This window comes from Periplaneta americana, chromosome 8, assembly GCF_040183065.1.
Source record: "Periplaneta americana isolate PAMFEO1 chromosome 8, P.americana_PAMFEO1_priV1, whole genome shotgun sequence".
Taxonomy (NCBI): domain Eukaryota; kingdom Metazoa; phylum Arthropoda; class Insecta; order Blattodea; family Blattidae; genus Periplaneta; species Periplaneta americana.
The window spans coordinates 38,410,551-38,437,821 of record NC_091124.1 but is presented as its reverse complement, the minus strand read 5'-3'; positions in this window follow the sequence as shown (position 1 = coordinate 38,437,821).

Below are 27,271 nucleotides of genomic sequence, written 5' to 3'. Positions count from 1 at the left end.
AATTGAACTATCTTTAATTTCATCTCTTATCTTCTGTATTGTCTCATCGTAGATGGATGGAGCATACGTCTTCCTAAGTGTTGACTCATCCGGGATTGTATGTTGAGTATATTTTTCAAGGAATTCCCTGAAGACCTTATTCTTTAGTTTGTAGAGAGGAATATCAGCAGAGATGAGAGAACGGCACAGGTCGATGTTAAACTCAGATCTTACATTCGATGTTGTTGGTTGTGTTAAAAACAATTGTCTCTGCTTGGAATTTAGTTGTTTGTTGGCCTGATGTTTACTAGTTGTAATGTGTTGTTGCACCAGGAACTTTTGTGTAGATGATACTGCACACTGACACAAATTACAAAATAATATTTTATTGTCAGTTGATAAACCATCTTCTTTAAATTCTGAAATGTAACTTGTTAGTTTTGATTTTAAATTGACTGAATGACGTACTTTTGGCATATTTACCGTCTTTATAGTATGATTTACAAAACTGAACCTATGTGTACTCTGACTGGCATTTAACTGTTGAGCTGCACAACTGAAGTCTGTTAAAAATTTTAAATTAAATTAATACAGTTTTGTAACTTACTTTCCCATTGTTGATAGGACTGCTAATTTTCAAATAACTCTGATGTTAAAGGGATTACTGAACATGTGTTTAAATCTCTATTGTTGAAATGTATTTTTAAAAGTTAATGGAATTTTGTTTTGTTTTATTGTTAAACCTAATATAATATGGACTGTTTTATATGAAATATGGAAAATATATGGAAATTAACGAAAATATGTACTAAACTCTAAAATATGGAAAAATATGGAAAATAAAAGTAGGATTGTGAAACATAAAGATAATGCAAAATATAAATTATATTAGCTTTATAAGTAAATATGTATTTACATATAAATCCTTTCCCTGATGATAACAAATAATTCTGTATCTAGAGAAATTCATATTGAAAATATCAACATTCGGATGAGGATGTAATTTATTGTATAACTGTAACATTTGGAAAACTGGGGAATTTTTGTGGGATTCAATATTTATCCTTGGTATGTAAAACAAATTTCGAAATTTCGTTTTAAGCTTAGGTGCATATAATGTTATATAAGAAAATAAACAAACACAGTCCAACTTATTGTTAATAATTTTTATAAAGAAAGTTTAAAGATTGACAATTTCGTCGAATTTGCAAACAAGTAAAATGGAAATGTTGAAGCATTGTAGCATTGTATGGAGGTTTGGTGCATGTAACTACATTATGATACAAGATACACGTGACGTCATCAATTTTTCAAATAGCACTATAGAATATGGAACAAGAAAAAAAAAACTTAATACTACTGTAAAGTCTTAATTTATAGTCACAGTCTACTTTAAGTTTATACAGAAGAGGTTTACAATACAGAGTGTCCCATTTATCTTGTGCACCTATTATAACTTTTTTGTTTGGGAGGTATTGGAATTTTTGTTTTTGAGCGTTATGTTAGAACGAGGGGCTAACGTGAGTGTGGAGATTTAGTGTATGTAACTACATTATGGTACAAAATACACGTGACGTCATCAATTTTTCAAATATCACTACATACTTCAATCATGTTACATTTATTACACACATTAAGATGAGTTCAAAAATGTATCACAATGTCACCTTCCTAGTCAATAACAACAAAACGAAACAAAACCGTACTTCCAATGTGATAATGTTATGCTTTGAGAGTCACAGAAGAAGTTCCAAATGGTGACCATTCACATTAAAGCAATTCGAAGGCGTTCCCCGAAAGACAGTATGACTGCCCGGCATATTGCTGGCTGAATGGACACACAACCTTGTCGAATGCGTTGCTGCATGTCATCTGGTGTTGTCAGAATGTTCTGGTACACACTGTCCTTTACAGTTCTCCACAGGAAGAAGTCGAGTGGTGACAGGTCCGGAGAACGTGCAGGCCACTACGTGGATTGTGGCGTCGACAGTTGTGATTTTTTTCATGTTACGACAGCAAAAACACGACGTGTACGGACGTCAGTCGTTTTTCGTTTTGTGTAAGTTAATGCACAAGATGAATGGGGCACCACAACAAACGGCACATTTTGTTGTTGAATGTGGAAGATTTTCTAGAGGTATTCCTAGTTCCTCTGGAATAATTTCACTAGACCTCCATCGTCTTCATCATCGTCATATTTACTGTGACTCAGTCATGCCATAAACTGGTTTTCATTTGGTCAAAAAAAAAAAAAGGGCGCAGATAATGAGACGTTATTAAGATGATATAGGAATATAGACTGGACTTACTCCATTGCTTTCTAAATATATAGGGTGATCCATATTTATATCCAATTTTTCATCAATTTATTACACATAAATGACATCACATGAGAGGATCAAATTAAAATGAAACATAGTATAATCATTTCATTAGGATTATTTAAAATTCAATGTGAGCACCAGCATTTGCTGCACATTTTTCCAGACGTGGCTGAATAACGAGAGGTTTCTGAATATAGCTGTATTTACTTATTGATTCTCGAGCTTCTTGATTTGTTCTAAAGGCTAATTTTCATTTTACGATCATTATTGTTTTCTGAATAAAACTCCATCCTTTTAATGTCTTTTAAGCTCTGTTAAAACTATGCCATAGCAATTGCGTACATAACAATCGGCAAATTCATAATAGAGTTGAAGACAATTTAAGTGCAAAACTTGTTACGTCAGAAGTGCCACTAGTTGTGAGTAGAGACCGGATTTTAAAGGGAAAATTTTTCATCAAAAAAGGACAAAAAATGGGAAAGTTATAGCCAAAAGAAAGGACTTGAAAAAGGACTATATTACTCTCCAAAACACACTTCAGCACATTCATGGATATACATAGCACACACAAGCTTATATTTATCTCTTCACAACATAAGAAAAGCGTTGTATTTGATCACATTCAACATTTCAATATGTTTCAATACGATTCTGCCTCTTGATCATTTTATCTTTATAAACAGAAAATGATCGCTCAACATCAACTGAAACCAGAGGTGAAAATTTTCTTTTTATCCTGAACTCTAAATCAGCACACTTTATTAGTTTTCAATATCTGGCATCAGAAGAACAACGATATTTATTTTCGCTTGCTCAGGAAATTGTAGGACTATCGGAAAAAATTTAGGACAATTTTCTAAATTTTTGCGATATTCTGTTAAAAAAGACCAAAATAAGAGATGTTTTTAAAAAGGGGAAAAATGGAATATGTACTAAAAAGGGGGAAAAAAGGGAAGACAAAAACCACATAATTTGGTCGGTGGAAGATAGTTTTGAACATTGTAATTAATTATTGTGCAAGATCGTGCGTATTTGCTTGTTTTCCGCACAGAACCAATAGGCGGTAAGTGTGAAATACCACATTCAGTATTCCCATAACAATTTCCCTCTTCTTACCGCTTAAGCGCGACATTCATTTTACTGCTTTAGGCTTTTAACATATTATTTTTAGAGACGTTTAACATAGTAATACTTATAAATTGGAAACTTAACACTGCAATTTCACCTAAATTGCAATGTTAATTATTGTTTTTAAATATTTGCAAAAATTAAGTAAAGTCTACTACTCCACGAAACTTATTGCATTCCTGATACAAGTAACATTAAGGAAGCCGTGAAAAAATCAACAAGATTCCAGATGCCGATGTTATTACTGCAATATGTTATATAAATAATATTGTTAAAATATTAAAATGAAAAATAAATCATTACATAACCTTACCGTTTATTTTAAGTTCGCATTTATAGACTCGGGGAAAAAAAGACAGACGTATATCACGGCCTTCTGGAGTATAGTAAACACAGAAAACATTTCATAGCAACAATGTTGAAGATAGATATTTTTGTTTTGCAAATTTGCCGTCATTGAACAGAAACCAAGATGGAGATTTCATTGCAACTAATTAGAAATTCGTCTTTCAGGTATGTAATAAACGATCTTCGCACAAAATAATGTACGATACACGAGCGTTATGTTTGTTTTCATGTTCTCGGAAATTAAAAAAGCTCAACTACGTTTCGCTTTTCCTCGAACATGAAAACGTCAACATACCGCTCTTGTAACGTATATTACTATTTCATGTTTCGTGTTGAAATAAAAAAAGGGATTCCCTTTAAAATCCTGTCTCTAGTTATGAAATAAAATCTGTTGATTGGGCCGTGAGTAGCAGTAATCAGAGCTTATGTTTGTACTTTTTATGCCGTTCACTGGTTTGCAATAAAAAAAAAACGACGATATTGAAATAACTTTCGCAGCGCGCCGTGTTTTACAATTTTGGTAACTGGCGAGTATAATACGATGTGGTGTTTGGAGTTCCAATAAATTTTCGGATGTGGCCACAAGGCTGCAAGGAGAACACCTGGACATCGGCACTGCTGAAAGAAACAAGTAAAAAGCGACGTCCGGGCACATTTTAGAACTTAAACTGACTGCTGAATGACCCTTTATATATCAAGAAGATACTGAAGAGCGAAACTGTTCCATACAATATAGTATGACAGTTTGAAGGTGAAGTTTTAGATAGCTTCCGCACCAAATTTAGTGCCCGTGTTCACGAGATAAAAGAAAACGTCGGCCTATAAATAAATAGCCTTCGTCTGAGTAAGGCGATGCAAATGGTGGGAGCAATGTGCCAGTGTCCGTCATTCATATACTGGTTCAAGTCGTGGACATTGTGTTCATGAAGGCTTTGGCTTAGCAGAATTATATAGACTGGAGTAAACTTAAAATAAATTTGTCTTGCTTCTTAATTGTCGAATCTTGTAAATGACGAACGTAACCTTCTTCTGCCTGACCGTTTTACAGAATTGTGAACTAAGGGAACATAGCAATTAAATTGCAGATCTATAGACAGGATGTCGTAACAGGTTTATTGCTTGTTGTTACTGTCCCGTTTAGTAATAGTAATAATAGTAGCAAGGCTACAGTAATGGCTATAGGCCTAGTGATGAAAGATGAATAGAAAGGTAAGGTGGTTATGATGAGAATTTTGATGATGAAGAAGATGAGGATATTATTGTTACGAAGAAGGAAAGTAAGGTAAAAATCGTGGTAAAGATTATGAAGATCAGAGAAAAAATTAAGCAGGAAGGAAAGAAGCAGTTACAAGGGAAACGGAGACGGAGGCAGATAGAAAAGTAGAAAATTAAGACAAAGAAATTGGAAGAAAAGAAGTATAGAAAATAAAGTAACAAAACCTAATATAAAGAGGAGGGAATTATAGAAATGAGGAAAGTAGAAAGAAGAGAGGAGAGGAGCAGTATGGGAAATAGAATGGAGGAAGAGAAAATAGTAAAACGAGATGAGATTATTCAAAAGACGGAGAAGAAATAGTAGGAGATGGAACGAAAAGAAGAAAGAGAAATAGTACAACACGAGAGAGAGGAGAGAGATAAGAAGTGAGAGAGGAGAAGAAGAAGAAAAGATGGAGATAAGAAGAAAAATAATTAGTAGGAAAGAAGAAAAATAAGTAGAAATACTGCGAGAGGAGAAAAAAAGAAGATATAGTAGAAGAGGAGAAGAAGAAGTGGTGGTAGAGGAGAAGTGAAAGAAGAAACAAAAAAACGGAATATTGGGAGATGAGAAGAAGAAGAAGAAAACGTAATAGCTAAAATAAGAAAAAAGAGGAAAACGAAATAGTGAGAGATAAGAAAAAGAACGCGAAATAGTGGGAGACGACAAAAATAAGAAGATATAGAAATACTGGTAGAGGAGAAAAAAGAACAAAGAGTAGGAGAGGGAATGAAGACATAATGGCAGAGGAGAAGAATAAGAAGAAAAATAGTGAGAGAGATGGAAAAGAAGAAGAGAACGAAATATTGGAAGATGAGAAGAGAGAAGAAAGCGAAATAGTGAAAGCTTAGATATAAAGAAGAAGGAAACAAAATACTGGGAGAAGGAAAATAAAGAATGAATAATAATAGTAGAAGGAGATGAGAAATAAAGAAGAAAACATAATAGTAGGAGATGAGAAAAGAAGAAAAAGAAATAGCGAGGAGATGAGAATTAAAGAGTAAAACGAAATAGTGAGAGAAGAGAAATAAAGAAGGAAACGAAATAGTGTGAGAAGAGAAATAAAGAAGGAAACGAAAGACTATGAGATGAAAAGAAAGAAGACTAAATAGTAGGGGAGAAGGAGGAATAGTGACAGAAAAAGAAGAATAATAAGAAAAGAAAGTGGAAGATAAGGAAATATAATAAGAGCAGGAAGGGAGAAAATGAAAAATAAGCAGTGGTACATAAAAAGAACAAAAAGTACCAGACGAAGATGAAATAGTGGCAGCGGAGAAGAGGAAAAATAAGTAGTATGTATGTATTTATTCACACTGCAAATCGGTATAACCCGTTGGCAGTGGTAACTAATTACACTCAATAATGACAATAATAAACACAATTAATAATAAATTAATAATAATACTGATAATAATAATTAACAATAATAATAATAATAGTAATAATAATAATAATAATAATAATATTAATATTAATAATAATAGGAAGCATCCTAAATTAAATGAAGCACGATTACTTAAAATAACATTTAAAGTAAATCTAATTTGTATCTTAATCCTAAGTTCCAATCAAAACCACTAATATGATATGTTCGTACATGCACAAGTACCTTTCAGCACTACACTCATTTCACTGACAACTCACTGCACTGGAACTACGACACATTTCACTGACTCTATCCTGATTTCACTAACACTTCAAAAACATTTCACTGTTCAAATACTTTGCACTGCCACTATAAACTGTAAAGCTTCACTGACACAAACACACTACACTTACACAACACACTTCACACTTCACTGTCACAACACACTTCACTGATACAACACTTCAATAACAAAATATCAATTTAACCCTTTAAATAGTATGTATAATATATTACCGTCTATTAGTAAAGTCCTTAAGCTATTTTTAAATACATTTTTGGTTATTGATAAAGCCTTTAGTGGGAAAGGAAATAAATATTTTTAGAAATAGGAGGGGAGTAGAAGGAATGGTGGGGAAGTAAAAGACAAAAAATTATAGGAGAGGAAGAAAAGAAGAGAAGCATTGAGAAGTGAAATAGTAGGAGAGGAGAAGAGGGAGAAAAGAAAATTAGTGAAAGGGGGAAAAAGAGATAGTAGAAACAGAGGAGGAGGAGAGAATATGGAGAGGAAAACGTTAGGAGATGAAGGAGAAGGGAGAAAATAGCAAATGAAGAGCAAGATGTGATAAGTAGAAGATGAAGAAGAGAAAGTAATAGGCTAAACGGAGGGAAACAGTGAAATAACAGAAGAAAGAGACGAAGTCGGATAGATGTGAATATGAAGAGCAGAAAGAAAGGTAATGCTAGTATTGGTGAACTAGGGCCGTGTGGTTCTCGAGAAAATTCTGTTAGCAGGTTTTTGTTCAGCCTGGCGATATGAATGAGTCAGAGCTTCGTACTGCATCCTGAGACTATACCACGCGGTGCCCGAAGAATGCGCGAGGCACGAAACAAAGGAAGCTAAACAGTAGCTAAGCAACAGATAAGATAAATTTTGCTATACAATCATTTTGTTTTTCAAGTCGATGCCATGATTTTATTCCAGTACAAAGCGGAGGATGTTCTTCCTACGTTGAACCAGCGATTGATATATTATAATTTGACTCTAAATACAATGGCCGCGTATTGTTAGTTCCTTCTTTTTATATTTCCTTCACTTATTTCTTTCTACATTTCTTTTTGTCTTGAACAAAAAAAAAAAAAGCGTTGCATGTCAATAAATAAAATGTAGCCGACTATGATACTACCACCAACACACTAAGATATGTCTAGTATAGTCTGTTATTGCACCGATGGTTCTTCACAACCATGCTCTGTGACTTAACATTAGCAAGCTACCTTGTATAGCAGAAATTTAATCAAATTCAATACCTTAAAATACTGTAAAACCTTGCTATACACATTACCAACAGTCATCATCAATAATAAGAAGTAATTATAATAATCATCGACTAATATTTATCGTCAGTAATCATCAGTTTTCATCGACAATGACCCATAAAACTCTTACCAACCACTAATCATCAGTGACAATAACAGCGTTAAAATTATTCCTTACTAATGACTGTTCATCTAGGTCTATTATTATAATCAATACCAACGGTCGTCCATCAACAACAAAAATTATTTGGAAAACGTATTATATATCTTTCACATGTTAAATTTTTATGTTACATGCTGACATGTTTCGAACTGTTATTGGTCATCTTCAGAACTGGTCGTTGCTCGCGCCTTTTGTTTTGTTTCCTGTGGGGATCTATTTGTGTAGTGTAATGTGGAGTCAAAGATTGTGTGTGTTCTGAAACTGAGTTGTGTGTTGAGAATTTCATTTGGGTGTGTTTTTGTGTGTCTGTATATTTCGTATTGTTCTAGTGTGTTTAGTTTCTGGGTTTTTGGTTGGATGTGTAGCATTTCCATGTCTTTGTTGATGCCTCTGTATGTGTGGTTAGCATTTGTGATGTGTTCTGCATATGTTGAAGTGTTTTGTAATTTTGTTATGACTGTGATGTGTTCTTTGTAACGTGTTTGAAATGATCTGCCTGTCTGTCCTATGTAGAAGTTGTTGCAGGTGTTGCATTTGAATTTATATACGCCTGTGTGGTTGTATTATTTATTATTTATGAAGTCTACAGTAATCGTCTAAACATCAACACAATAACCATCTTGTAAGTGGCAATAGTAATAACCACTAATTCAACAATAATCATCTCTCATCTTCAACTACAGTATATCTCATAACCTCATATTCATATCAATCTTTCCTCATATTCAACAAGACTAATAATCTCGTACCTTCAACAATAATCATTCCATATTCGACAATAATTATCTGATTCGGCAACAATCTCTCGCCTTCGAAAAGATACCCATCTCATATTGAACAATAATAATGTCTCATATTAATCGTTTGATATTCAACAGTAATAATCATCAGTCGATCCTGCATGGACCATATATTTAGTATTAGACAGATCACAGAGAAAGCTACAGCAAAGAATCGAGAAGCACATTTAATGTTTGTGGACCTGGAGAAAGCCTACGATTCAGTGCAAATCTGTAAATCTAGAAGGCTCTCAAGTATATTGGAGGTGAATATCCCTTAATATCTCTAATCCAGAGAATGTATGTGGAATGTCAAGAAGTAGTGAAAATTGGAAAATAAATTTTCAGTAAAGTTTAGAACATCGTAAGGCCTCAGGCAGTGGTGTAGTATGTCTCCCACCAACAAATCTGGAATTATATCAATGAGAAGAAACTACAACAAATTTGAAATTATATCAATGAGATGAAACTACAACAAATTTGGAATTATATCAATGAGAAGAAACTACAACAAATTTGGAGTTATATCAATGAGAAGAAACTACAACAAATTTGGAATTATATCAATGAGAAGAAACTACAACAAATTTGGAATTATATCAATGAGAAGAAACTACAACAAATTTGGAATTATATCAATGAGAAGAAACTACAACAAATTTGGAATTATATCAATGAGAAGAAACTACAACAAATTTGGAATTATATCAATGAGAAGAAACTACAATAAATTTGGAATTATATCAATGAGAAGATACTACAACAAATTTGGAATTATATCAATGAGAAGGAACTACAACAAATTTGGAATTATAACAATGAGAAGAAACTAGAACAAATTTGGAATTATATCAATGAGAAGAAACTAGAACAAATTTGGAATTATATCAATGAGAAGAAACTACAACAAATTTGGAATTATATCAATGAGAAGAAACTACAACAAATTTGGAATTATATCAATGAGAAGAAACTACAACAAATTTGGAATTATATCAATGAGAAGAAACTACAACAAATTTGGAATTATATCAATGGGAAGAAACTACAACAAATTTGGAATTATATCAATGAGAAGAAACTACAACAAATTTGGAATTTTATCAATGAGAAGAAACTACAACAAATTTGGAATTATATCAATGAGAAGAAACTACAACAAATTTTCCGGCAAGCTGAAAACAAACACAAGTGTTACTATGGAAACCTATATGCACTAATACATTACAAACAGTTGGTATCATGTTGTAGGAAAATATCATATTGGAAATTAGGTTTTGGAACCAGAGGGAGAGGGAAAAATGGATTGGGAAAAATAGAATGGGAAAGCATGAATTGGAAGTTGTGCGTCTTTGGGAATATACAATTTGGGTAAAAAGGAATGGAAATATTGGGTTGGGAAAAGTGTCCTACAATGAATAAAACTCATAACAGTTTTCTCTAATAATAATAATAATAATAATAATAATAATAATAATAATAATAATAATAATAATAATAATAATGATAATCATAATCATAATCATAATCATCACTATCATCGTCATCATCATCATTATCATCATCATCTCGTATTTGGTAAAATACTCATCTGATATTCAATAAAAATTATCTCATATTTAATAAAAATAACCTCATATTCAACAAAAATTATATCATTCAACAAAATATTCTGTGCAATAATAATCTTCTTCTATTCAATAGCAATAATAATAATAATAATAATAATAATAATAATAATAATAATAATAATAATCATCATCATCATCATAATCATCATCATCATCGTCGTCGTCGTCTAGTATTCGGCAACAATACTAATCTCATATTCAACAAAAATCATATCATTCAACAAAATCTCCTTTGCAATAATTCTGTTCAACAACGACAATAGAATAACAATAATAATAATAATAATAATAATAATAATAATAATAATAATAATAATAAGAAGAAGAATAATCATCATCATCATCATTATCATCTCGTATTCGGTAAAAATACTCATCTCATATTCATAAACTCATATTCAATAAAAATCACCTCATATTCAACAAAAATCATATCATTCAACGAAATCTTCTGTGCAGTAATAATAATTTTCTATCAATAATAATAATAATAATAATAATAATAATAATAATAATAATAAACGAGAATTATGCCTGATATTGAACAACTGTCTTTCACATTGAAAATAGTAACCATTCCTCTACATTATCACAATAAATTTGGAAGTTAGTATTAATAATTTTCCTAGAAAGCAGTATTATTTTCGAAAGAATTTTATTTGTAGTCAATAGAAAATGATTTCAACTTCATTTTATTTGTGTAGAAATGGGTATGATATTTCTAGGCAGTCTGTAGATAAACACCATTTATGCGTGTTTACACTAGATATCACATCTGATTGTTATCTGTACACGTAACTATGCTCTTTATGCACATACACACAGAATGAAACACAAACATTACACGAAGGAACTGTGTAGTATTTAAACTGAGAGAGATAAGATATCTTAATGAATCCACACCTAGCCCGGCTAATATTTTATCTCACTTTATCTATAATAATAACAAAGTATGACAGTACAGCGGGGGATATAGCAAGTTTTATAACATAAAATACAGTCTGTGATATTAACGTTACTTTGGGTAAAATGTGCCCATAAAGTCAAACCTGAAATGATTTCTTCTCTCCCTCCCGTTAAGAATCCTAGCCTTCTTTAAACAGGGAAAGTTAAGATTGGAATACAAGTTACTTCATTAAAACTGTCGTCCGTTGCCTGGATACGCAAACGCCGCAGCCTTACTGGATTGTCAACCCAGAGAAATAGAGTTTCCCAGCTCTCTCTGTTTTTGTGCACTGTTATAAATCAAAAGGGTTATGGATACAAACGCATAAGGGGACCTTTTTCCTTACTGTTCCGGAAAAAAATGACGAAATATAAGAATTAACTGGTGTTTCGTGGACAGTACCAAGTTTACTTTCAATGTTTTGAACTGAATTAACTGGTCAAATGTGAAGCAATTTACATTCATAGAGTTCTTTCCCTAAGTCCTGGATACTATTCAGATTGTTGATTTCTTGCACCGCTGTCATAATTTCTATTTGTTCCTTCTTGTCTACCAGAGATCTCTGCAGTATATTTTTTGTAGCTGGTTGTTTAACGACGCTGTTTCAACTATTTGGTAATAATGAGATAGTTTTATTATTATTATTATTATTATTATTATTATTATTATTATTATTATTATTATTATTATTATTATTATTTTACAGTCTGCATGCTCTATTACTGTGGAGTAATACTACATGCATTGGTTTACCTTAAACTATGTTCACATAATTACTTTATATTGTTCTAAGAGTTATTTTATAGGCAATATAGATGGCTGAATTTTGTACTTTTCTTTCATTGTAATTTGTCAAACTGTATATTGTTAGTAAATTTGATCAAGTTCTTATGGTATTTGTGCACTAGTTTGTCTTTATTCACTGGCCAGTTTTCAGTCTTTAGAACTGCCGCTTTCAGAATTTCTCTTTCTCTGTCAAGTAATTTACAATTGTATAACAAATGATCTATCGTTTGTTCGTTATTGTTGCATGGACATAATGGGCTATCTATTATTTTATATTTATGTAGATAAGAGGAAAAAAAAGAGATAGTATGTGACCAGATGAGACCGAGTAATATGCCATGTGATTACCTCACATTCGTCTTTTATTTTCACCAAGATATCAAATATTATATTTTTGTAGCATCACAGTAAACTACTTTCTTAACATCTAGTGTAAAGATAAAGTGAAAATATTAATATTTAAATGTATTCATCTCATAAAGAAAACTTATATAAAAGTTGACAGTTTTATTGCTTGAAGAAGAATTGGTTTTAGGGTGTTGTGATTAGAGCGGGATTTTCCCAGTCGAAAAATTGTAATTATGTACCTAGAAGACAATCATGCCGAAAAGCGAATTCTATAACTTTCCCATCAAAGATATTCATTGCAACAGAACAAAAGGAGAGAAAAAAAGGAGCGTTTCTCTCTTACATAACTCATCTCTAAACTTAGCCCAGATCGCAGGACACTTGCAGAACCAGTTAGCAGTAAAAGCAGAAGGCATAATTTTGCAGTTCAAATTATATAAAAAATAGGTCGTGCTTAAACATATTTTGAAACACAAAGAAATAGGTTATGAAAACAATATTGAATTATGAAAAAAAAAAAAAACTCGTATGTATGCACTTTTCAATATTCTATTTTAAAATAAAAGATTGACAGGGTATTTATGAAATTCCTTGTATTGTAAGAAACGTCTTTGTATTTCGTATGTAATTTTTAGGTTAGAATCGATTTAATGTTTAAATAAATACTACCGCAGATAAGATCAGTACGCTTTAACAAAAGGAACGCTTCCTGACAATTAATAGTACATTATGCAACGAGCCTATAATGGTAGTAATTAAGACGCAAGTATGATTGTTTATGAAACGAGCGCAAGCGAGTTTCATAATTTTCATACGAGCGTCTTAATTACCACTATAGGCAAGTTTCATACGACTTTTTATGCTCGACCATATTTCTAACTTGAAAGTATTCAAAATTATGGTTATGTGCGAACTGACCTGAATTGTGAGATGAGCGCAGACGCGAAAGAATTGATTTTTTCCGAGGCCGAATTTCATTGACCTTGGCACAGAATAAGATGAAGATTACTCTGGTATAACGTGAAAATTGATTTAGAATTGAAAAACGAGATGACAAATTGAATTTATTTGAATATTATTTACAATTAACTCTAATTATTATAGTAACAGAACATAACCTTCTGCGACAGTATTGGATTTCCAGCCTCCGTGACTTTTCGCTAATTCTCTTTCGATTGAATATCCGAGAATAATCGATACTTGCGGTTTTATAACGGTACAAAGCTGACTTGTCATTGGCTGAACACCTGTACTTTAATGAGTAGGTGTACTTTAATGACATGCATTAAAGGACTGCTACCAGGTGTATAATTACTACATTTCGGCATGGTCGAGCATAAACATAATTTAATATTACTAATTATTAGGCCTATACGGCCTGATTTCACGACCGTCGTGAGGAATTAAAAATTTAAGAAATGCGTAACACATAAAAAGTTTGTAATTTGTATCCATTTAAATAGATTTGGCATGAAACAGAAATTAATGATACTGAAGTGGTGTAAAAATATTATAACACTGAGTGCTTTAATATTCAATTTTTTTGTTCGATTGTCTTGTATCAGAAGGTCTATTTTCAGTTTGAATTATCTAAAAAAAATGTATTTTTTTTGCTTCTGGGAAATACCATGAATCTGCACTAATTTTAATGTATGTCATAGTTGGCCATGGATCAGTACAAACAATTGAATGCATTATTATTAATCTGAGAAAATATATTCCATGAAAGAAATAGTATAAATTATTAAATGGTGTTGTGCTGGTAATTATGGACGTAGAGTGTGTGAGATAATTAGTGAGGAATAACTTAAAATACCGGGCATCAAGTAATACAACGTTACTGGATTCTTGTTTGATATCGCATGGAGAGGGCTATTAGAACAATATTGTAATTTACTATGACATGTAAACATTGATAGTCTATTTTCATTGTTAATCTGTCACATTCATTTGTTTTCCTTTGTTTTATGACGGCTAGCTGGATTCCGACACTGCTTTGTTTTAAACTCATAATAATTTATAGACGTTCAAGGCCTACTGTAACTAAAATGTTTTAACTAAATTGTTTCATCAAAATGGTTGTATTTGTTAATTTTTATTAATTAGAAAACATCCATAATCAAAATATTAATTTAATAGAGGAAATGGACGTAGAATATTTTCTACAAAAACTGTATTACCGTTTTCTTGTATAAATTTTAGGGAAGCTTTCAGTAGGCCTATATAAATTCATTGAAATCCTTATAGTGCTTGTTCCAATTCAACACTCTGTGTATAAAGTCCTGCGTTTGGTTACTTTGAGTACAAGTTAGATACACATGGATCATACTAGCTTCGCTTGCAAAGAAGGGCCCTGACTCGCCTCCCCGCTCCATTTCGTGTGTTTAGGCCTACATCTGCTTATTCGTATAGGGCAGTATAGCCACTAAACAAAATATTTATTTAAAGTTATCTCACGTACAATAGAAGATTATTCTCACAATAAGTAAAACACATCTAGATTCTAGATAGACCAACTTTTTTGTTTTGCAATATATTTTTCACCTAAAAATAAAAAGTCATTGCTCATTATTTTTCGCCTAATTACAGAGTTTTGAATATTTATATTGCACTTTTAAAAATAAATATATATATTTTATTAAAGCAAAATAAGTTTAGAAGTAAATAATAATAATAATGTGAAAATTTATTGAAAGAGTTGAAATTTGAATATTCATAATTAAAAATGAGTTAATATTGAAATATATAAAATATATTTCGACTCTGATGTTTCAACTTTTGTTCATTTAGAAATGTTTGTAGGTTGTTCTTGTCTCCATGTATTACCGTCTCTAATGCCAGATTACAGAAATTAGTTATGAATAGGCCTACTTGTTTTACACGTGAACGTTGTAACTGGACACAGTCTTCGTATGTACACTTCTGAATAAATAAATAAACAAACAAACAAACAACAAAATAATAAATAAATAAATAAATAAATAAATAAATAAATAGGTAAATAAATAGTGAAAATTACAGTAATAGAATAAATCGCAATAAAAATAAAATTATTTACACTGACTGTTTGCTATACGAGTCTCTATACATTACAACGAGTTACTGCAAACATTTTAAGTGTTTTAACTCTTAAATTGGCAAAACTTCATTTCTCACACTAGTTTATTAAACCGTGTCGGACTGTAAAGAAAACTACTATCGCAATGTCCATATTTTATATGTTGTACAATATATTATAGTACTGTGAAATTTTAGTTTTCCTACGATTTTTTTTCTATTGTTCTATTAAAACTATAGCATATAGCCTATTAACTTGTAGTATCCTATAGGATATTTCGCGAATTTAAGGGTTAAAAGAAATATTTCCCCCTTCTTTCTGATAAAATACGCTTTCTTCTTTGCCAATGAAGTGCTCGCTACCAAAATTCTTCTATGGAGCATTCATTTCCAACGGTCTAGCTTTGTTTTGTTTTGACATGGTTCACTGAACAGCAGACCTGAAGTGTACGCTGCGCTATACTCCATACATACCTACAATGTTGCACGTTGCTAGGAGACCAAACGCAGGTCTCTAGTAATTATAGTATACGATTTCGCAGAGGTTTTAGAAATATCATGCGATATTGTGTTAAATTATATTTGTTTTTTTGTGTGTGATAGACTCGATTATTATTTGCTTTTTATTGTTGTAAATATAAATGTGAAGTATACTGCTATTAAAATGGTATTACAGCCCAATATTAGATCCTAGTGTCCTCTGTGAAGTATAGGCAGCTCTGTAAATGCAGATGTGTTTATTTTGTAGTCTCAGAAGCTTTATACCGCCCTCATATTAACACGTACTGGTAAGACGAGTTTACACTATCACATTCTAGGTTCGCAGTAATAACTCCACCACTGTTTACTATAATCACTGTTATCTAAGAGAAATACTAACGTATAGATCTTGTAGATTTATTTCAAATGTTATTTTAAGTGATCGTTTCATTTAATTTAGTATATTCCCTGTTGTTGTTGTTGTTGTTGTTGTTGTTATTATTATTATTAGTATTCTTATTATTAATTATTGTTAGTATTAATTATTAGTATTATTATTAATTGTATTTTTAATTAATAAGTTTATTATTGTCATTATTGAATGTAATAGTTACCACTGCCACCGGATATATACCCACTGCAGTGTGAATAATTACATACACATACATACATACTTTTTAGGCTTTTACTCTTGAAAAAATACAGTTGAATAAAGCTAAGAAATTACACATTGATTGCCATGGCAAACTAATGATGTTTATAAATGTTAATGTGTGACTTTTTCAGTAAGTTCAGAGTTAGTTACCATAGTAAAATAAGTGTGGATAAGTATACAGGATGATTCACGAAGAGTTACCGCCATCTACGGAGCATATTTCCAAAGATATTTTGATTAAAAAAGTCACATAAACATGTGTCCTATTCACAATATTTTCGGAATTACACTAATTTGAAGTTGTTTGTAAAATACCATTATTCTTTAGTTTTAAGGGTAAAATAATATTACATATAAAGGAATAACTATTCAGAAGTATCATTTCTTTAATTAGCTAGTATTCTAAAGCTAAAAATGTGTTGTGAATTCCATAGTTGCTTCGTACAATTTTTTTTCTCGATTTTTAATTTAAAAAATTATATTTTTTTTACGCACTTCTCACAACAGTTGTTACAAATTACGCCACTTTTGTAAATTCTTTAAGACTGTACATTAGGATGCATAATTAAACTGTAAAGAATCAAGTTCCTAAAGTCGTATGATTTGTAACAATTTTTGTGATAAGTGCGTAAGAATGATGTAATTTTTAGTTAAAAATTGAAAAACAAAATCTGTACAAAGCAATTAACAACACATTTTTAGCTTCAGAACATCAGCCAAATAAAGAAATGATACTTCTGAATACTTCATTCTCTATTTGTAACATTCTTTTATCCTTAAAACTAAAGGAAAATGGTATTTTACTAGCAAGTTCAAATTAGTGTAACTCTGAAAATATTGAGATTAGGACAAATGTTTATATGACATCTTTTTGCTCACAATGTCTTCGGAAATAAGCTCCGTAATTGGCGGTAAATCCTTCTGCATCACCCTGTATTTATTAAATAATCATGGATACTAATATATATTGTTATTAAGAATCTAGTTTATAATGGAATGAAATTTACGAGAGGGGGCCCAGAACTTGGACCTGTTACGAGCTATTGTGCTAACCCTCAAGCTAGGCGCATGCCCAAACCTACACCGGCTGACTACACTAAGGTTCGCTGCTAGTCTGGACGCGCTACCACAGAGTTAACTTGGCGGACTTTATTATTATTAAGTTATTATTATTATTATTATTATTATTATTATTATTATTATTATTATTATAACGGTTGATTTTCGGATTTCATTACATACCAGGATGAAATGCAGAGTAACTGATTTATAGAGGATTTCACGTTAAGAAAAAAGCATTGAGCATATGGAGCTATTCCATCAAATGACCAGTTGCCATAGAAACGCTTATCTACTACATAGCTTCTACAATGTATTAGGCATGGCCTATAAAACAAATGATTTTTTTTTTTTCGTAAAGTGTAATGCTCAACAGTATCTATATATATAATTTGAACTGGTAATGGAAATTATGGGAAAACGGCTCAACGGATTTTAATAACTGACCCGTCATTTTGAAGCTTGGAACTCAAACTTTTTCGGAAAAATAGTAGTTTTCAGTGAAATGTCAATTTTTCAACATAATTTTCCTATTTTCCAAAATCCATCTGTCGTCAGTTTTGAGAACTAGCTAATTGCATTCACGGCCGACTTGATGTTACCTTCGCGAGCATCAAGTCGGCCATGTTGCATTTCAGAATAAAACAAAACACACACTACAGTAAACAATATTACATAAAGGCCATGATCTGCAAGAATGCTGACATATTTAGAGCTCAAATTAAATTGGTTATTAAAAACTTAACTTATTAAAATAATTTACAGGTTCGATTCTGTGGTGTGTAATTTTCTGGGTACAGCTGTGTATTGGATATTAAAAACTACAAAACTTGAGGTGGTTTGATGACATTATTACCATTAGAAATGAAATATTATTTGCAGTTAATGCCATGATGTGACTATTTTTCATTAATTATACATATTAATGCTATATTGATGATATGAAAGTGAAACGTTTTGGGGTTATATAAGTAGATGTAGAGAATAACTTAAATTAGATTTTGATTTCTATATTTTACTGAGTGGCGGCTATATAGTATATATAGTATGTGTTACTGAAATCTATAAAACTTACGTAAGATAATAATATTATTAAAAATCAAATATTTTATAGTTATTAATCAAGTGGGGTTGGATCTTTTTCATATATTTAATGGTGGTGTGGTTCTCTTCAGTATTGGCTCGAGAGAGTGTATCTTTCATTATTATGGTAGCAAATAACTTTCAGAATGTCTGGTATTCTTCATTGAAAATAAACTGAAAAATGCTTATTTGAACGTCTAATGAACTTAGTTTGCAGCATTTGCTGCACAAGCCACTAGTAAATATTATATAAACTAAGAAACGAAGAAGTAAAGAATTATTTAAACAAATAAAAATAAATACAACTGTAATTTTATTATGAAATAATGCAGATTGATGTAGGAGTACTTGAGTCCCTGAACAGCCTTCGAAAGTACTGTACACTGTACGGGACTGTTTATATGTTGGAATTAACAAGCGTTATTACATTTTCGTCACACAACAATGACTGAGCCCGCCTAGATGTAGAGGCTATTGTGAATGATTGCATAGCTGTTCCAACCTACAAATACGATTATGTCCCTCCCTACACCCCCGCGGAGAAGCGAGTTGGATAAGATGGATAGCTGGCTTCGAAATGAGGATATCGTGCGTGAAAGTTCGTGATAATCAGACTGTGTGTTTTGAACGTGTAAAACAGTTTTTGTGTGTTCTTGGATAATTATCGATGTTGCAGTATAAAGTATAGGCTATAATAGCCTAGTAAATTGGCGATGATATATGTAGCATATAATAAAGTTGCCCGGGCGCAAGAATATATTAACGCGACTTTTAAAAAGAAAAGCGAGTGGAATTTTAAAACGTAAACAAGGCAAATCTTCGAAGGTTGCTATAAGCACGTATTTTACGAGCTTAATTAATAAGATACGTGCGGGAAAAAGTAGGGAGAGAGCAACAGTAGACGAAAGGGACAGGAAGAGGGAGAAAGATAGAAGAGCGGAGAGAGATCATTTTTGGCGCAGAGCTTTCTACGTTGTGTATTCGGGGCACATTTTCACAAGTTTACAAGTAAAATGATCTGACCGATATTCCTAGAGAGCGTTGTTAGCAATGCAGATTGTGTTTTGTTCCACATTATTGATATCTGACGATAACTCCAAGCATAAATGATTTTATTACGTAAGAGGTCATCACTGACGTCTGAAAATACATTATAAAAATGAAATCTGGTGTTTAAGTTAATATCCCACTGTTTTACTTTGACATTTTACTGATCTGTCAGAGTTTTGGTTTAGTCTCGAATTTAATCCTCTGCTAGAGCTCGGATTTGTAATTTTTTGGTTCCGGTTTTGATTCTCCGAATCAACGTAAAAGGATATTAGTGATTAAAATGTGAAATTCATCAAGAATTGCCTAATAAACGTAAAGGGATTAAAAAACTAAATACATTAACAATTTTATCATTGAAACATAACATATGATTGAAAATAACTCATATAAATTTTTACATACCTGATCAGTAGGTGTAATTATTCTATGTATTCTTAACAATAGCAATGGCTTTTATAGGCTATGTCCTTCCATAAAATAACAATTCCTATATGAGCTACAGGAGAATAAGCAGCAATTAAAGATTTTAAATCAATCTGACGTATGCAGATTGAATCCTATAATTGCGTAAAACGTTTATACTGCCGGTTGGGTGTTATTGCGATATTTAGATTATGAAAGGAATTGTTTTTTAATCATTATAATATTGTCAATATGACTGAGAATTAAATACATTTAATGACATTTGTGTGTTGTATTAGTAATGACTACTTTTCCTTTATTTCTTATGTCATGTTCAGGGTCAACAATAAGTAATGTCATTAATTTCAAGGGGTTATTCTTTGAAATATTTCAAACTAAAAAGTTACATACAATTTTGCTCGTTTTTCCTTCCTTTTCGAGATAAAAATTGTTTTATATAAAACATTTCACTCTATTATATTTGAAACTAAAAACTTAAATACAATTTTGCTCGTTTTTCCTTCCTTTTCGAGATAAAAATTGTTTTATATAAAACATTTCACTCTGTGATATTTGAAACTAAAAACTTAAATACAATTTTGTTCTTTTTTCCTTCCTTTTCGAGATAAAAATTGTTTTATATGAAACATTTCACACTATGATATTTTAAACTAAAAAGTTAAATACAATTTGCTCGTTTTTCCTTCCTTTTCGAGATAAAAATTGTTTTATATGAAACATTTCACACTATGATATTTCAAACTAAAAAGTTAAATACAATTTTGCTCGTTTTCCCTTCCTTTTCGAGATAAAAATTGTTTTATATGAAACATTTCACACTATGATATTTGAAACTAAAAAGTTAAATACAGTTTTGCTCGTTTTTCCGTCCTTTTCGAGATAAAAATTTTTTTATATGAAATATTTCACACCATGTTTTGAGCGTGCTATTGATTTAATTCCTAATATGTTCATTCAATTTGAAAGAGCAGTGTATTGTGATAGTAAATTATTGAAATAATTTTAGTTTTGTTCTTTAAATGTGCAGAAATTTGATCCTTCCAAATGTAGCTTTTCGTTCTACGAAGAAATTTTACAATGTTACATTTCTTGGGATCAAATTTCTGCACATTTAAAGGAGAAACTAAAATTTTTTCAATCATATACTATCATAATACACTGCTATAATAAAGATATATTCAAGAGGTAAATTAGGTGCTAAATAAACATGTTTTCTCTCGTCGTGTGAACCCCGAAGGTGTAATTACACAAATTCACGCAAAACATTGTCATTTTTTTCTGTCTGAGACTGTACAAGTCATAGTTATTTTTTCCTTATTCTTATTTACAATAGAATTACTGTGTTTCGTCTAAATTGGTTTGTTGGATAGATTTTTTTTTTGCCCTTGAAACTAAAGAACAAAGGTATTTTACTAACAACTTCAAATATAATATTGAGATTAGTACACAGCAAGGAGATGCACTATCACCTTTATTTTTTAACTTCTCTCTAGAATATGCCATTAGGAAAGTTCAGGTTAACAGAGAGGGTTTGGAATTGAACGGGTTACATCAGCTTCTTGTCTATGCGGATGACGTGAATATGTTAGGAGAAAATGCACGAACGATTACGGAAAACACAAAAATTTTACTTGAAGCAAGTAAAGCGACAGGTTTGGAAGTAAATCCCCAAAAAAACAAAGTGTATGATTATGTCTCGTGACCAGAATATTGTACGAATGGAAACATAAAATTTGGACACTTAATATTTAGGAGAAAAATTCGCTCCAGCGCCGGGGATCGAACCCGAGTCCTTGGTTCTACGTGCCAAGCGCTCTGACCACTGAGCTACGCCGAATTCAATCCACAGCACCGGATCGACCTTTCCTCCTTCGTTGTTTCCCTTTGTGGGCTGACTCTAAGTTAGGCATACATTATATATATGTTGACATGTATCCAATGACAACTGCCATTATAAAAACATATAAAAATTGGAGATTTATTCTTCGAATAGGTGGGAAAATTCAAATATCTTGGAGCAGTAGTAACAAATGTAAATGATACTCGGGAGGAAATTAAACTCAGAATAAATATGAGAAATGCCTGTTATTATTCGGTTGAGAAGATTTTGTCATCTAGTCTGCTGTCAAAAAATCTGAAAGTTAGAATTTATAAAACAGTTATATTACCGGTTGTTCTGTATGATTGTGAAACTTAGATTTTTTACTTTGAGAGAGGAACAGAGATTATGGGTATTTGAGAACAAGGTTCTTAGGAAAATATTTGGGGCTAAGAGAGACGAAGTTACAAGAGAATGGAGGAAGTTACACGACGCAGAACTGCACGCATTGTATTCTTCACCTGACATAATTAGGAACATTAAATCCAGACGTTTGAGATGGGCACGTATGGGCGAAGCCAGAAATGCATATAGAATGTTAGTTGGGAGGCCGGAAGGAAAAAGACCTTTGAGGAGGCCGAGACGTAGATGGGAGGATAATATTAAAATGGATTTGAGGGAGGTGGGATATGATTATAGAGACTGGATTAACCTTGCTGAGGATAGGGACCAATGGCGGGCTTTTGTGAGGGCTACATTGAACCTCCGGGTTCCTTAAAAGCCATTTGTAAGTAAGGACACATGTCTATATGGTTTTTTTTTTCTCAGAATGTCTTCGGAAATATGCTTCCTAAGTGACGGTAAATCTTCGTGAATCACCCTGTATATTCTTTTCTTTTTGCACTTTTATATCACCTTATTTCTTTATCTTTTGGTTGTTTAATTATTTGCTTTCATCTCTTTATTTTCTTCGTTATTTCTGTCCTTTCACTCTTTTACACGCCTCTTTTCGAACCTTACTTTCTTCTGTTTTCGTTTTCTGTATGGTTCTCTTTCACTTTTCACAGAGAAAGCAGTGGTAGCATATGACGCTGCATCCCACTAAGACAAAACAACAACCTGTACAGTTGAAACTTCAGTTAAAAATGAACACAATGTAGCTGATAATAGTAAGGGAAGCTGGTTGCTAGGTCACCCACACCGCCTGCCGTCTTGGTTTCCTGAATTCAGCAACATGAATTAATTGCGATTACCATGCCTAACAAAATTTGCATATATTAAATGCAATTTGCTATGCATTCGCGTACACATAATTTCCCTGGTCGAGGTACAAGAAGCATTGCCTTGGGTCAAGTGCTTGCTTGTTTATGTTACTCCGAGTTCCTCTGACATCACATGTGAGCGTCCATGCTGCAAGGGATTTGAGTGCAACTGAAGAAATTACGACATGCGGGCAGTTCATACCGAATTCAAGCATGTATAACAAACTCGGTGTACTGGAATACGATTCTCTGAAATAAACTGCTACAACGAATTGCCAGTGGGTAACATAACAAGAAATAATAATAAATTACTTAGCTTATCGATGTTACTTCATGCGTTAGCACATTATCCCTCTCCGACCTCGATAAATTACGTCTTATTCTATCATGTTATCAGTCGATATAATGTTTTTTCCATGTCGCTTGACATTTATGATCTAGTAAAATGCGGGTGTTTTCAATTGTTTCGTTTGAGTCCTAATTTGTGTCTATGTAATGTAAATTTTTATACAAATTAACTCCGTAAGTAGATGAAATTATTGGGGATCATCAGTGCGGTTTTAGGCGCAATAGATCGACTGTTGATCAGATTTTTTTGTATTCGACAGATATTGGAGGAAAAAAGGGAGTGTAAGGGCACAGTACATCAGTTATTCATATATTTCAAAAAGGCATTTGACTCGGTTAAGAGAAAAGTTTTTTTATGATATTCCTATTGAATTTGGTACTTCCAAGAAACTACTTCGAAAATATGATCTAGTAAAATGCGGGTGTTTTTAGTTGTTGCGTTTGAGTCCTAATTTGTTTCTATGTAATGTAAAATTTTATACAAATTAACTCCGTAAGTAGATGAAATTATTGGGGATCATCAGTGCGGTTTTAGGAGTAATAGATCGACTATTGATCAGATTTTTTTGTATTCGACAGATATTGGAGGAAAAAAAGGGAGTATAAGGGCAGAGTACATCAGTTATTCATAGATTTCAAAACGGCATATGACTCGATTAAGAGAGGAGTTTTATATAACATTCTTATTGAATTTGGTATTCCCAAGAAACTAGTTTCATTAATTAAAATGTGTATCAGTGAAACGTACAGCACAATCCGTATAGGTCAGTTTCTATCTGATGATTTTCCGATTCACTGCGGACTAAAGCAAGGAGGTGCACTATCATCTTTACTTTTTAATTTTTCTCTAGAATATTCCATTGGGAAAGTTCAGGAAATTGAACGAGTTACATCAGCTTCTTGTCTATGCGGATGACGTGAATATGTTAGGAGAAAATCCACAAACGATTAGGGAAAACGCGGAAATTCTAGTTGAAGCAAGTAAAGCGATAGGGTTGGAAGTAAATCCCGAAAAGACTAAGTATATGATTATGCCTCGTGCCTAAAAAGTACGAAACGAAAATATAAAAATTGGAAATATACACTTTGGAGAGGTGGAAAAATTCAAATACCTTGTAGCAACAATAACAAATATAAATGACACTCGGGAGGAAATTAGACGCAGAATAAACATGGAAAATGCCTGTTATTATTCGGTTGAGAAGCTTTTGTTATCCAGTCTGTTGTCAAAAAATCTGAAAGTTAGAATTTATAAAACACTTATATTACCGGTTGTTCTGTATGGTTGTGAAACATGGACCCTCACTTTGAGAGAGGAACAGAGATTAAGGGTGTTTGAGAATAAGGTGCTTAGGAACATATTTGGAGCTAAGAGGGATGAAGTAGTAAAGCCGATTGTCAGGAAAACTGCTTTTCGTTTCCAGAATATGATCTTCTTTCAAATATTAGGTAATTTTGTAGAGTGTACTTCTATACTAATAATAAATCTGTAGCCGAAATTTTTCTGGTAATTTTCAATTTTCCAAAAATAATTGGTCCTAACATATATAATTAACCACCCTGAAACCGAAAATCGCTTTTTTGACATTTTTGTTTGTATGTCTGTCTGTATGTTTGTTACCTTTTCACGCGATAATGGCTGAACGGATTTCGATGAAAATTGGAATATAAATTATGTTCGTTGTAACTTAGATTTTAGCTATATGGCATTCAAAATACATTATTTAAAAGGGGGGGTTATAAGGGGGCCTGAATTAAATAAATCGAAATATCTCGCTTGTTATTGATTTTTATGAAAAATGTGACATAACAAAAGTTTCTTTAAAAATAATTTCCGATAAGTTTTATTCCTTGAAAAATTTTGATAGGACTGATATTTAATGAGATAAATGAGTTTTAAAATTAAAATAACTGCCATCTAAGGCCGTGTAATGAATTAAAAAACAAATGACTTCGTCTACAAGGGGCCTTGGACAGCAACAATCGAAAGCTATGAAAGATAGCCTACAGATAATGTTTCTATGTTTGTATGAAGTAATATCGGAAGCTAAATTAACCGATTTGTATAATTAATTATTAATTCACCATTGGAAAGTGTAGTTTCTCTAGATGGACATAATGCTATAATGTTATTACAGTAACTTGTGAGTGAATCGAGGACAGGTAAGATTAAAATAGCTTCTTATGCACAGAAAACTTGATAGGCTATTCTGTACATTCGTTTCCTGTATTTCCTAAAATAATTTTTATGACCAAATGAGTGGTCTCTGGATCAAAATGATCGCATTTTAATTATGCAAATACAAATTATTTAAATTAAGTGACATAATAAACGATTTATCCTTCTATCAAACACGAATGTTCCCTGGATCAAATGTCCTATTTTAATTATGTAATTACTTTATATTTATTTCTAACGGGTGCAGCGGAGCGCACGGGTACGGGTAGTTTATAATATATTCATTTTAATCATTCTTTCGATCCAAATTTTCTTTAACACTAAATTGCATTTGTTTAACTCATAGAATTACATGTAACTAAACACATCTAAATTTTGCTTTTATTATTATTATTATTATTATTATTATTATTATTATTATTATTATTATTATTATTATTATTATTATTATTATTATTATTATTATTCCATTGTTTTTTGTATTGATGTTATTTATATTTGTTGTGTATTTTTATACTGGTTGAGTGGAAGAGAAGGCTTTATGGTCTTAAATCTGCCAGTAAAAATAAATGAAATAAACAAATGAAGAAATAATTTAAATTGTAGGAAAGGTCATCATAGTATCAGTCTTTATCACTAGAATGCATTTCAGCAGTCTCCAAGGTCAAGTTTAGAATCATTAATAGGACGTCAACTGCAGAGCAAATAAGATACAAGTGTTCCCTCATAGCACGTGCGTCACGCGCCAAATATGACGTCACGCCAATATAGTCTATCACCATACACCCTGGGAGAAATACGGACCCCAGCAATATCCTCCTCTAAATTTACAAGTTGCTTGTACTGTGGTACGTAACAATTTCACACTGAAATTTATATAGCCTACGCATTATAACACAATTTTATTACAACAATTTTAAAGTTAGATACTAGAAATTGTCTTCTGTTTATTGCAATATCACGCGTACATAACTTCCTGGAAGTTTGAATAAGAGAAATATTTATTTGATCTCCGGTTGTCGCATAGTTTACGCTTCACCTGCTAGATGGCAACACTGAACAGTTGGAGGTTGACTTGTGTCCTGGTCGCTGTATGTAATACGATTTGAAGAATATTTTATCCTTCTTCATGGTGGATAAAGAGTAGACAAATGTAGCTTCAGTTGCAGCTTGAATAAGGTGCATAATCGCTCTCAACAGGTGGTATGCTTATAGTTTGTTAGTTATGGCGATTCAGACAAGCCTGGCAAAGGAAAAGGCCCCC